At 44.2% G+C, this 13,047-nt stretch overlaps 2 protein-coding genes across 7 annotated transcripts in view; one reads left to right on the forward strand and one right to left on the reverse strand.

The window, feature by feature from the left end:
- Positions 1-6,169, reverse strand: part of Trim32 (tripartite motif containing 32) — an 11,532-nt gene extending 5,363 nt beyond the window's left edge. Inside the window, exon 1 of one of the 3 annotated variants that reach the window (XM_005352598.2) lies at positions 6,108-6,169. The gene's annotated coding sequence lies outside the window, so the exon portion shown is untranslated. Of the gene's footprint in view, positions 1-5,890; positions 5,910-6,107 lie in introns of those variants that run through there. The other 2 variants (XM_005352597.2, XM_026782393.1) reach the window with 2 other exon arrangements.
- The window catches only part of Astn2 (astrotactin 2), a 1,041,512-nt gene that overhangs the window by 779,463 nt on the left and 249,002 nt on the right, over positions 1-13,047 (forward strand). The gene's annotated exons all lie outside the window — the stretch shown is intronic.

Raw genomic sequence — 13,047 nt, forward strand, 5'->3', positions numbered from 1 at the left:
GCTTTTGCCCGCACTCTAAGATACACTGCCTTTCAAACACATACTTTTCTGCCTGAAAATGGAGCAGTCATCTGGCTCTAAGATTTAGACAACACTTCCTGTCTAGATAAACCTAAAAAAAAAAAAAAAAAAAAAAAAACCCAAATTGCCATTCAATATTAACAAGTGCTTTTGCCCGCACTCTAAGATACACTGCCTTTCAAACACATACTTTTCTGCCTGAAAATGGAGCAGTCATCTGGCTCTAAGATTTAGACAACACAGAGTGGGTTAAATCGATTTATTAGCTGGGGGACCCAGTTCCACACTCTTGCTTTGCAACCCGTTACAGCTAAATCCATGCCTTGACAAAACAACAAATTACGGGTAGCATGAACCTTAAATGGTCTCCTGTGGGTATCACAAACTGTGAATGCTGAATTCTCAATTTGGACCTGGGGCAGTGCCACAGAAACACCAATAGAAGCCCTGACTCGGGATCCATGCAGCCTCTCAGTCCAAAACAGTGGCTTTTTTTCTGTCCTGTCATCTGGGACAACAGACTGAGGGCAGCATTTGGTGCATGGATCCCAAGCATGTTACCTTACGTTGTGCAAGGACATCTGTTCTTCCTGGAGCTGGCACTGCAGACCAGATTGCTAAACAAGTCTGCCAATGTGTAAAAATACCAGCGAATTCTTTCCCCAGATTTCTGGAATATTACACTACCTCTTTCAATTCAAAAGCTTTTTGCCCGTGTAAGCTACCAGTTTTATGAAGTGAGTTGACTATGCTCACAACCAAACACAAACTATTTCTCCAGTCCACAGCTTCACCAGGTTCTCCAAAAAGATGTCCAAAATCCATGGCCTGAAGCTTCTGGATTTGGGGAAGCATAAACCTGAAAAGTTCCTGAACTACTACTTCTGTTCCTACCATCACAGAACATGGCTTTCACTCAACCTGATACAGAACCAAAAGCCGGGCTGACCCCGACCCAGCCTCTTCTCCAGAAGGGCCTGTCTGACCACTGTTAGTTTAAGAATGGATCACAGGGAAGCTCAGTTCGATTCAGCTTCCCTGAAAAGGCTATTCACATGAATGAAACTTCCTCACTATGCCCAGCCTTTAGGTGTGCTGCCCAACTCCTGCCAGCTATAAAACTCTGTAAAGTCAACACACTATTTACAATCTTGGCTGCCTCTACAAGCCCTTGAACAAATTTCACATTGTTCACTGTACCCCAAAGTCTTGCCTTTCCACTTTCTGTAACTTCAGTTTACCTTGTTCCCTCACCCCCTCACCATAATGATTTATAATGTCCATCCCAAGCTGGCGCCAGAACATCTCATGACTATAGATCTTGTAAAGCTGGATCTGTTCTCACAGATCTAAGACAGCCGGGTCCTCTTTTGACACCCGAGTTTTGCCAGTCCATCAAAGAGGTAGTTGGATAGCAGGAAGAACAAAGAGAAGACATATAACAATCCTTGAAGTCAGACAGAACTACACAGAATGTTAGCACTATCACATATAGAATGTGGGGCAAATGCTAAGTTACCTAACCTCTCTAGGTCTGGCAAGTTATTCCATCATCCCAGGCCTAACAAATTCTTTAACCTCTCTGGCATATGTGTGTGTGTGTGTGTGTGTGTGTGTGTGTGTGTGTGTGTGTGTGTGTCTGTCTGTCTGTCTATCTATCTATCTTTCCATCCATTCATGAGAACTAGGAATAATGCATATAGATACTTATGCGGTAACTGGTAGGCAAGCAATGCCTTTTCAGTAGTTGATGACAATAACTATTAACGTAATTCTGTTAGCAATATTAAGAATCATAACCAGTACTTGCATTCACAAATAATTCAGTTTATAATCTGTATTCTGAAGGGAAAGAAGACCTGCCCTCATGGACTGCAAAAGCATATAAAAATTAATTAAAAAGGACTGGTCAGCTTGGGAGGGATCTGACTGAGAATGTAGTCTAGAAACTAATGAGTAAATTAAATCACAACTTCTGATCAAAATATAAAGTGCAGGAGCCCTTTTCATAATTAGCAGAGATGAAGTACGAAAAGCTAGAGTGAGTAGTGATCTACCAACTGAGGAAACTGAGACCAAGGGAGGGAAACTAAGTGTCCACACATCACAGGGCAGAACTGGGCCAAGGGGCATGGGCCGGGAGTGACAGTGCAGGCAGGACTTGGGCATTCTGGCTCTGTCCCAGCTTGAGCACCTACACTGGAGATCTGGACAAGTTACCCACCTCTTGGTTTAGCTAGGAAATGGCCTTTTATGGCGGTACCCCTCACAGGGTAAGGATAAGGAGACTGAGCAGAAAGCACTTAGGCAGCACCAAGCTAGGCACAGAAGAACTTTTATTACTATTAGCAGGAGCAGCAGGAGCTACTGCCTGCCACAACAGTACACTACTCAGACTGTTTAGGTAATAAGCAGACACCTTGCAAAGGCAGACTACACCTAAGGCTACCGACACCCCTTCAAGCCACTCAAACTCAGCCTCCTCGGAGATTGTCACCTGATCTCAGAAGAAAAACGTAAGAGCAGAACCAAAGTATAAAATCCGCAGTCAGTGCTTGAGTCTCTGTATAATGGCATCCTTTAGAGACCTTCATCCCCATACCCCATTTTGTTCCCCAGGGGTTTAGGCCAGGAGCAAAACTGAAGAACTTTAAGCAACTAATGAAGTAGATCTTTGCAGAGAGAGCAATTACTACTAGTCTAGCCCTGTGCTTGGGGCCAGAGAGAATTTTTACAATAGACATAACTTTTTTCCAATTTAAAAACTAAACATAAAGGGCAATTCAACAATTAACACACTCACATGGTTTGTGGTTTTCTTTTTGAGACTTATCACTTCCTTTCAATGACGGTATTCAAGCTGCACTTCTTCCTTGTGTACTTTTACCCAGTTTTAACCAATTGTGAAAGTGTCTCAGTGCCACAGAGGCCACCCACTAACAAAGATTTCCAGCACACAAGGCTACCACCTGCTACTCCCCTAGCTCTGGCGGTGGAGAGAAGTCTGAACTTTAGATTGAGGGCACTCATGATACCTGCAGATAGCTAAGATCATATCTAACTGCTACCTTTTGGCAAACAAGGAGTAATGTTTGCCAGGCCTTTTTTGTACATCACATGTATGCTCTTAACTGTGTGAAGGGCGTGTTATCCCAAATCCCAAGTAACGCTCAGAACAAGGTAACCTGTCCAGGTCCTCCACCCATGGTGGTAGGCAGCAGAGCAGCACCTTGGATGCCCACATGTGAGCACAGTGGCACATCACTCCACCCACTCAACACGTTACACTGCCAGGAAGATCAGACAACTGTTCCCTCCAGGCAAAAGCCGGCTACGAGCTTGGGAAATGCACTCAGGATCAGAAAGGCACAGTGCAGTCTCCCAAGGGTACCACATCTACACACACAAGAGAGAGTACCTCGCAAACTCTCCGTGACTTCTGGAGACTCTCTCTGGACACAGGTATGGGGCCCGGAACTGCCAGAAGATTCCGAAAACAATGGGGTCACATAGAACTGAGTTTACATGCCGGATCAAGCATTTGTTCTATGGCTTAGGATATATCACTTGGCTTTTTAACTTTCTGGCCTATAGTATAAGGAATACCGTAGTATAAGGAAGACTGTAAGCAGGATAACAAGTAGGCTTCATTGAGAGCACGTAATTTAATCAGCACTCATGATAACTGACTGTTTTTTATCCGGAGTCTGACCATCAACAAGCTCATTTCAAGGCTAACTCAATCCCTCTCAGGCCATTTTCCTAGGCGATGTGTGCTGACAGTCCAGCTAAGTCTTCTGCCCTCAGCTCCTGTCTAATTTGGTTTTTAAAGCTGGCTTCAGTAATGTTGTACCTGGTTTTGGAGTTGATAAAGGTAATCTACCCATCTGATCCAGGGACAAGATACCCAAGAGAAGCCAGAGCAGTAGCTGCTCTCCTTCAGTCTCCTGCCTTCCGCTGAGGCCCCACTGAGCTGTTCTGTCAAGCCAGAGGCCTCCTTATCTCAGCTTGTAGCTCCCTACACCTCATCTTGCCTAACCCCAAGCTCCTTCCATTATCTCTCCGCAGGCTCTGGTGTAAGAGCAAACTAAGAACAAAGTGCAGGACTTCTCCTGGTCAATGAGAATCATCCACTGTAGCATACGGGGCCACCCCCTTTCCATTAGGAACAGCTGAGAAGGGAACACGTACTGTGGTGGGGATCTACAGGCCACTTTCCTTCTGCCGGTGTTAGTTATGTGGCCTTGGACCAATGACCTCCTAAGCCTTAGTTTCACCTGGGCACTGGGCATAGTAAAGCATATTTAGAAGACTATAATGAGAAGACAGTACATATAGAATCTTTTACAGCGGTAGCTTTGAGCGCTACTGGGCACCAGACAGTAAGCGTCCTGATTTATTTCACTAAGTTCTCAGAACCATCTTATCATGTAGGTCCCTAAAGGGCTAGCACTGAGAGATCAAGTAACTTTAAAAATTACAGAGCGGGAAGAGAAAGAGCCAGGATCTGAACTCAGAGTATCTGAAGCCAGGTCCCTCCACTTTGGCATAATTGCATTTCAGGCTAGACAATGCTTTACTGATAGGGTTGTTATCTAGAAACCAATAGCTCCCACACTCCAACTATGACAACTGACAAGGTCTCCATTCAGCCAGTGTCAAATGTTTCCTGGCAGAACAAAATCACCCGTGGCTGAGAACCATTATGGATTATGACACAGGCTACAAACTCAGCACCTGTGAGGCTCACCCTTGCTCTCCCACACTGTTTTGTTTCTCTACCAGTCCAAACAGTTTGGCTCAATACCTTGGAGGGCTTAAACATCTCTCACAGCTTGGGAGGCAGGTGACAGAAGACCTTAGTTTCCTGCTTCATTTCCCCTACTCCTTCCCTTCTTCCAGGAGGCCTGTAATGGAGAGTCTGCAGGGGGTAGGGGCTGGGCCAGTCAGACTCGGTGCAAACGCTAAGCCCGTCTCAGGATAAAAGGCCTTTTAGTTAGGAAGAGAAAGGCTCTGCCCTTCAGAGAATGTCAAACTCTCCTTCAGGATCTCTCAAGTCTCGTGACTTATTCCCAAACCCAGTGTTCTCCTAAATCCTGTTCATTCGTAATAGTTTATTTATGCATTACTTTCGGGTCCCTGGGTCTCCTTGGTTCAATTACGCAGAGACCAAAACAAACAAACCAACAAACCCCCCTTCCGTAGCGTAGCGTAAGAACCAATTGGCAAACTACAATCTAGTTACAATATTCACCCCCGACCATTCAATCTTCTACAAACTTCATTCCCAACCTGAATCCCCAATCTAGAATGCAACCTTCTAGACTGTATGCTGCAACCTTGCAACTCATCAATTACTTTTGTGTCCACATCCCTCTGATATTGCCTTTATTCAATCTACTTTCAAATTCCCACATCTACCACTCGTGTATGCCAGCTCCAAACTCCAGCCCTCCTATTTCTGACTTCCTTCGATCTGAGAACTCATCTGCATTTTCCCCATCTTGTGCCACCTCCACCCACCCCCGTCCTGCCTCACGTGTTGCCTCCAAGCCTTTCCTGCAATTTGCTAACTAGGTGCTGATTCCCCTGGGAACTCACCCCTCAATCTCGCCCAGATTCTACTACAGAAATCCTTTTCTCTTCAGCAATTAGCTTTTTCCAAGGCCCTGGCTGTTCTGATCTTAGATCTTCCACCAATCGACTCAAAGCCCCTGAGATTCTGCCCACCAACCCCCAACCTATTTCATCCATGCCTCCCAAATTTCTTTCTACTCCTGATATTCTGCACCCAGACCTCTCCAGGGACTTCAGATCCCCCCATCTCCCACAGGCTTCACACCGTCTCTCCGCAGGGCCCCCACATTACCTCATGCCTCCCGAGATGCTGCAACTGCAAATCTCCTCAGCCCTTTGCTCCCCTCCCCCAGCTGCATCCCAGCCCCTCCGAATCGCTCCCGAGCCCATCCCTCCCCCACCCAGTCCCCGCCACTCCGATCCAGTCCCCCAGTTCTGCCTTTCAATCTTGGAGCCCAGCGACCCACCACAATCCCTGGTCGCAGACCCTCGTTCCCTCCCCCCCCTACCTGACCGCCCGCGGCTCCGAGGCGAGTCCACCGCTGCCAACCCACCCGCCAGCAGCCCTTTTGCGCATGCGCCACTGTGCACTTCCCACGTCAGCCGGCCAATTCGCAGGACGGCCTGTCCATCACCGTGCCCCGCCTCCCCGAGGCATGCTGGGGCTTGTAGGCCCTCAGGTCCAACGCTCGCGGCCCAGCTGAAGAGAAAGGGGTGTCTCTGGAAACAGAGGCCATCACAGTTTGTGCTCCAGTTTTTTGCCCTGTCTCAGAGTCTAAACCCGGACTGTCAATGCTGATCTCCCAGTAGTCATCTACAGAAAGGCCGAGCACCTTGCAGAAACGCCTCTTTATACCTCAGTTTGGGAAGACAAACACACTCCTTTCAATGAGCTGGTCCTGGGGCTAGGTTTTTCTGCCCTGACACATTCTTCAGCCTAGTTGCTGAACACACTGCGTTTAGGAAGGAGGTTTCCTTTACCAAGTAGTGTGAAGGCAGCAGAGGTTGAAACGGGCAAAGCCCTGCACTGAACCTTGTCAGGGGGGAGGTTTTGTGGCTCTGGGTCCTGAAGGTAGTTTGGGGACAGGTCTGTAGGATAAGCTAAATATGAACAGATTGTTATGCCCAAATCCGCGGAGTCCCCACACAAGCCAATAAGGAAACTGAGTCCTGCATGTAAAAACAAAGAGCCTTTATTTTAATCAAGTTTGCAAACTCGGTCTCTCCCCATGTCCAACGTACTGGAATAATTGGAGAGCCCCAGCTCAATTAGAATTGGGGTTTTATAGTAGTAAAGGTGGGGGGGAGGGGGTCTTTGAGGTTTAGGACATCTGATTGGCTGACATTTGTCTAGGGGTGTCCTGGTGAGGTGCACTGGCAGGTGATCCTATCTACAGCAGTTGGAGTGTTAGGCATTTCCTTTGAATGGTCTGTTCTTGGGTATGGGTTGGGTAATTCAGCTTGTGGTTCCTCTTGCAGCCAGGCATTGCCTTAGGGTAAACTACCAAGACTCAGACCTCTTATTAAATTTATTGAGGGCCTAGTTCTACTCTGGCAGGTGATAATGGTTGGAAGTAAAGAACTTCCTTTGGGTGACCTGTTCATACTTAGCTTATCATGGCTGGCCCCCACATTTCCCCCTTCACAGCAGCGATGACAATCTTGGGTCCTGCTTGCCCCTGGTTTTAAGGAGGCATGGAACTACTTAAATTAATTGACAACTCTCGACCTAGTGTATTACCAGGTACTATAGGTAGTTGTCCTGTCCCCCATGCCAAGGGGTTTCCCCTTGTCTCAGCTTTCAACCTATTTTGGGCAGTGAGCATGGGGACAGCATGCTCCCTTTCCAAAACTACTCCAAAGCTGACATTTGGGGTGTTTCTTATCCAGGCCCAAGCAGGTTGAAAGCCAAAGGTGGGGGAGACATTTAGGCAATGGGGGCACTCATCAGACTCCATTAAAAAAAAAAAAACCCGAAGCGTTCACATCAGCTGGACTGGTCCACATTAGTTTTCAGGAAGTCCAGGGCTCAGAGCCATTCAGAGCAGGTTGTAGTCAGCAACTTAGATGCATCTGCCAGCCAAATGGAAGCCTATTGAGATAAGTTTAAACTAGGAACAGAAGTTAAAATTCATTTACTTAAAGAAAAATCCATATTGTAAAAAAAAAAGCAGACAATGGGCATCTGTAACAGTTGGAACTGACTCATACCTTCATGTCCTAACTAAACAGTTGGCTATAGCTTTGTGAAAGAATCTGGATACCTTTTGCTATTAAACTGGCATTATAACTCTCCTATCCATCAATACTATCAGAGATTTCAGAGAAATAAATAAAGTATATCTGAGTACAGTCCAAATAGTTTTTGAATCTATTAAAAATGACAGGAACCAGAGTACATATACAGTTAGTCATACCCAGGTCTCCATAGCATTGGAGGCAGAAATATCCAGAACAGCAGTCTTACTGTTTAAGCCAGGCCCATAAGGCAAACTTTTTCTTTTCTGTGGAAGAGGGACATGGAAAAGACTGACCTTATTTTGTCTAGGCAAAAGTGCTGCAATCAATTCTCCAAGGTCCTGCTGTTTGTTCACAGCCTGGACCGGGTCCTGGAAGCCGATGTTGCACTGGGGTCATCTCTCCCAGTGGTCAGTGTCGTCGTAATCCAGGTGGAGACTTCTTGGCATCTCATAATCTTTTTGGAGACCTTGGGTTACTATTAGGATCTTGGAGTCTCTGTCTAATGTAATAAGCTTTTTAATCATTATTTTAAATACCATATTTTGCAGATCTCAGAAGTATGAGGGCTGCCTAGGTATGTCTGATTAGACAAACTTTGTTTTTATTACTTGCTTTAAGTTTGACTTTGAAAACATAGACAGGGAACTAAATAAGGCTTATTTCTCTAACTAATTATATCAGCACTTTAAAGATGACTAACTTGTATTTTTTAGCAGTCTATATAAAAAGTTAGCAGCTTTTAAAAGACTACAACTCCACACTCTGTAATGACGTTGAATTAAAGCTAATAAAGAAACTGAATTAGTCATTCTGAGGGTAAACACAGAACAAGTTTATATCTTGCTATTAATGCTTGTTTTACTGAACTTCCTAATTACCCAGGTAACATTATTTCCCTTCTCAGATCTTCAATGGGGTTGAAGACTATATAAATGTAGTTACTTTTCTCTCATAACTTGGCCAAGTTATTTATTATACAAGACCTAAGCTAGTTAGAATAGGATATTTGTACTTATTGTATATAATTTCATAGTAGGTTTAGAACTCTCTTACTTAAACAAAGGGGGAGGTGTTGCGGGAGGTCCTTCCGCTCCTCCAGCCTATAGCCGCTGAGATACCAGCCCATTGGGGCGTGGTCTCTCTCCCTTTAAAAATGTGGCCACTTCCCTCTCCTCTCTCTCTTGTTTCCTGCTCCTCTTTCAGCGACTAGACTCCCTTCTTGATTGCGCAGAGTGCTGTTGTCTGGGATGGTGATCTGTAAGTTTTTTCCCCTTTTAAATAAATACCATCCTATTAATCAAAGGCAAGGAACAGGTCCCAAGGTGAAATGGAAATAGGAGGGAGTCTAAGAACTAGTATTGCCCTAAGGTAAACTGAGGCTAAGGTCTACCTTTTTGTTGCTCTACCAAGTTGACCTGAGAAAGCTGCCCTGGGCTCTTTTATTTTTCCCCCTTCACAAGTACCGGTGACAGGACTTGAACACTGGTCCAAGGGCTCAAATCCATTGATAAGAAGAAGCAAGAGCATTAGGGCTGGAAGCAAAGTTGTTAGCCAAGGGAACCAGGTGAATTATCTAGAATTTTGTTTGTTATCATTAGCAAGGCTATTGAATCTCTAATTACCCTGAGTGACTGACATAGAAACAACATTTTTTTTCCCCAGGAGGATAACCTTTTAGTATTAATACAAAAATTTATGACTTAGTTTATTCAAATACCTTAAACCCAACAAAGTTAGCAAAGACAAGGAGGCTACACAGCAGTTTTGCCTATGTTGTGAATCTTAATTTAAACATCTGACACACAGGTGGTCCTAGACTGCCCCTGTACAACAACCTCCAAAAGATTGAGATTTATAGGAGTGGATGCTGTTCCAAGCTCTCTTAGGAAACAAGCTCTCTGTTCCAAACTGCTTAGGTCATTGTCTTCTGCATCACAAGAAAAGAACAATTTTGTCTTTGGTTAGCTTTTGGTACTTATGGCTTTGACCCTAATTTCTAGGCTTTTAATGATCTAAAACATTGTATAGCACAGATGTCTTATTATACTTTTTAAAAAAGTTAAAAATTTTCAATGTCATTTTGCAATATCAAGAATATTAAAAATCAAATATTTTTTATAAAGGGACATGCGTCATCATGCAAAAAATTTATTCCAATCTAAACTATCTTGGAGATTTGTTAGGCCCACTCAACATGGTCACCTTTAATCAAGATGCTGGTGAAAAAATGTGGCATCCATTTTTTTTAAACCCAACAAAAAGGCAAACCAAATTTTTTTTAAATTACCCATGCATAGATTTTAAGTAAATAAAACATGTGTCAAAAAAGGAAGACCCTTAATACAATTTTTAAAAACAGCATATAGCAGTTTTAACATTATCTATACCAAAAAGTCATCTGAATTTTTGTTAACACAAATTTAGTAACCAGAGCTCAGTGATAAAGTCTCAGCTCCAGGCTTGCAAGAAAACTTACACAGACAAATGTTTTAACAAAACAAGCACATTTAGTATTTGCATGTATGAGAAACCACAGCAAACATAATTTAGACAACATAAAAACTCTTACCAAAGTCTTTTTTTGTGTTTTTTTTCCAATGGTGTATGGCTACAATATTTTAAGCAATAACAGAAACATGCATTATAAAAAAACCTTTAAATTTACATCATATAAATTCCTGTACCAGTGTGAAACATTTGAGACCAACAACAATTTTTTTTTGTACATTAACCAATAATAATTTGTAACCAGCCCCTATAAATGATGACAGATATTTATAACCCATAGGATCTGAAAGAGCCCTTGACCCATGGAGCCAAACCTTAGTCAGGTTTGTCCAGAAGTTTGAGGCATGCAGCCCCCAGGGCAGGCAGAGGGAACTCATCCATCAGCATGGGAGGGACAGGGCGCAGCACTGGGGGAAAAAAGATTGTTAACCTCTCCAAGCCATAGTAATTAACCCCAGATTCTCTGTTCAGTGTTTGAAATCCTATTGGGATACATCTGTTCCTAGAACTGTGGCTGGCATCCTTGCTACACTGCAACAAGGCTGCATAGCTCAGCCATCCATCCACACAAGCAAGCTGCCCTGCAGCTGGCAGCATTGTGCTTGGGCCCAAGACTGACTCCTTTTCATGAAATGTTTAAGGCGGCAAAAATATATACCCCTATGCTTATGGCCCTATCTCTAAAGTCCTGTAAATGATTCACAATATTAAAGTCAAAGAAGTCATGATTTGTGTCTGTCAGCGTCAGTCTAAGTCAGTACAAAAGCACAACACACAATACACAGACATACAGGACAATAAACAGGAAGGACAATGATGCCAAACAAACCAAAAGCACAGCTTCAAGCAACCAAATCAAAGACACAGCTTCAAGCTGTTTTGTGGATGTGACCCACCCTGCTATCGAAATGAGACTGCTATCCACACATGTCTTTACAAGAACTGACCATGCCACCTGCATGTCACACTGAAAGACCCCCAGTGTTGGGAGACTCTCACTCAAGTCTTGGGATAACCTGACCCCCCCAGTAACTCAGCAGAGACCATCCTTGCTGCAATCACACGAGGTTTATTGACAGGTATCAGTGCACTGGGGCCAAGACTCATAACCTACGCAGGGGAGGAGTTTGACCCTGGGTGACCGGAAGAAGGGGTTTTTGTAGGAAGAAACCACAGCCCAGTAATCTGAAAGGGAGTAGGGAGGGCTTCATAGAAAAATTCCAAAAATACCAGTGATGATCACAAGGGGGCAACTCCCTGTTTCTCAAGATTACACTCAAGATTACAATTTAACTTTATCTTCAGCTAGTTTCTGAACCTGAACCGGCCAATCCTAGATTTCTGATACTTCTTTCCCTTAGATTTTTGGCTCCATTTTTTCCTGCTAGGGGGGTCTGGGTTTATCCAGGTCTTTCAACACCACAGAACTGAGAAATGCTACCCATGTATCTCACCAGAAAACTGAGAGACCTGGTACCTGCAAGTTCCCAGAGGGAACCACCCTCTGCAGAAGGGCCCTAGGACATCTCCTCGGGGCACCCCACCTGTGATGTTTTTGCACTTTTGAAAATCATCTTCAGGCACTACAGTTCTTGGGCCCACTCACAGACACAGATGAAGTATGAAACAAAACAGAAAGCTTACTGACATGAAACAAAACACAGAAAACTTACTGGCTGGTTGAAGGCTCTACAGGCGGTAGTCCTAGTGGGCTTTGGGAAATCTGGGATGAGGCATTGACTTAGAGTAAACTACTGAGACTCTGACCTCTTATTAAATTTATCGAGGGCCCAGTTCAACTCTGGCAGGTGATAATGGTTGGAAGTAAAGAACTTCCTTTGGGTGACCTGTTCATACTTAGCTTATCACGGCTGGCCCCCACAAGGTCACCCAAAAGCCAGAGTAGGACTCAGCCACTGAAAAGTTTATGGAGGCCTGAGTCTCAGTAGTTTACCCTGAAGCAATACCTGTTTGCAGGAAGGACCACAAACTAAGATTACCTAAGCACCATCCAAGAACATACTATCCAAAGGAAATGCCTAAAATTCCAACTGGTGTAGATAGGATCACCTGCCAGTACACACTCCCCAGGACACCCCTAGACAAATGTCAGCCAATCAGGGGTCCTGAACCTCAAAAACCCCTCACCCCCACCTTTACTACTATAAAAAAAAACAGCTCTAACTGAGCTCAGGGCTCTCCATATATTCCAATATGTTGGACATGCAGAGAGACCGAGTTTGCAAACTTGCATAAAATAAAGGCTCTTTGCTTTTACATATGGGATTCTGTCTCCTTGTTGGCTTTTGGAGAACTTCGTGGATTTGGACATAACAGTACTACCTGCTCCTTGACACACAGTACTAATTAGGAATCTGAAGGAATATGAAATATTATGTTTTCATATTTAAGATTCCATCATGCTGTGCACCCTCTATATAATCAAACAATAAACAAAAAAAACCCAGTAATGTCTTTGAGCACTTTCTGACTAACTCCACTTTTACAGGGTTAGCTCAGCTGTTATGGTAAAAATCAAATGCTGCAGGTCCCCAGTAGTGGCCACAAGACAGGAAGGTAGCTGGCCCCAGGCAGAGAGTCACAAGGCAGGTGAGAGACAGAGACCTATTAGGCAGCCATGCAGAGAAAGTGGGTATTTATTGGAGAGAGAGAGAGAGAGAGAGAGAGAGAGAGAGAGAG

This window comes from Microtus ochrogaster, chromosome 10 (assembly GCF_000317375.1).
Source record: "Microtus ochrogaster isolate Prairie Vole_2 chromosome 10, MicOch1.0, whole genome shotgun sequence".
Classification (NCBI taxonomy): Eukaryota; Metazoa; Chordata; class Mammalia; order Rodentia; family Cricetidae; genus Microtus; species Microtus ochrogaster.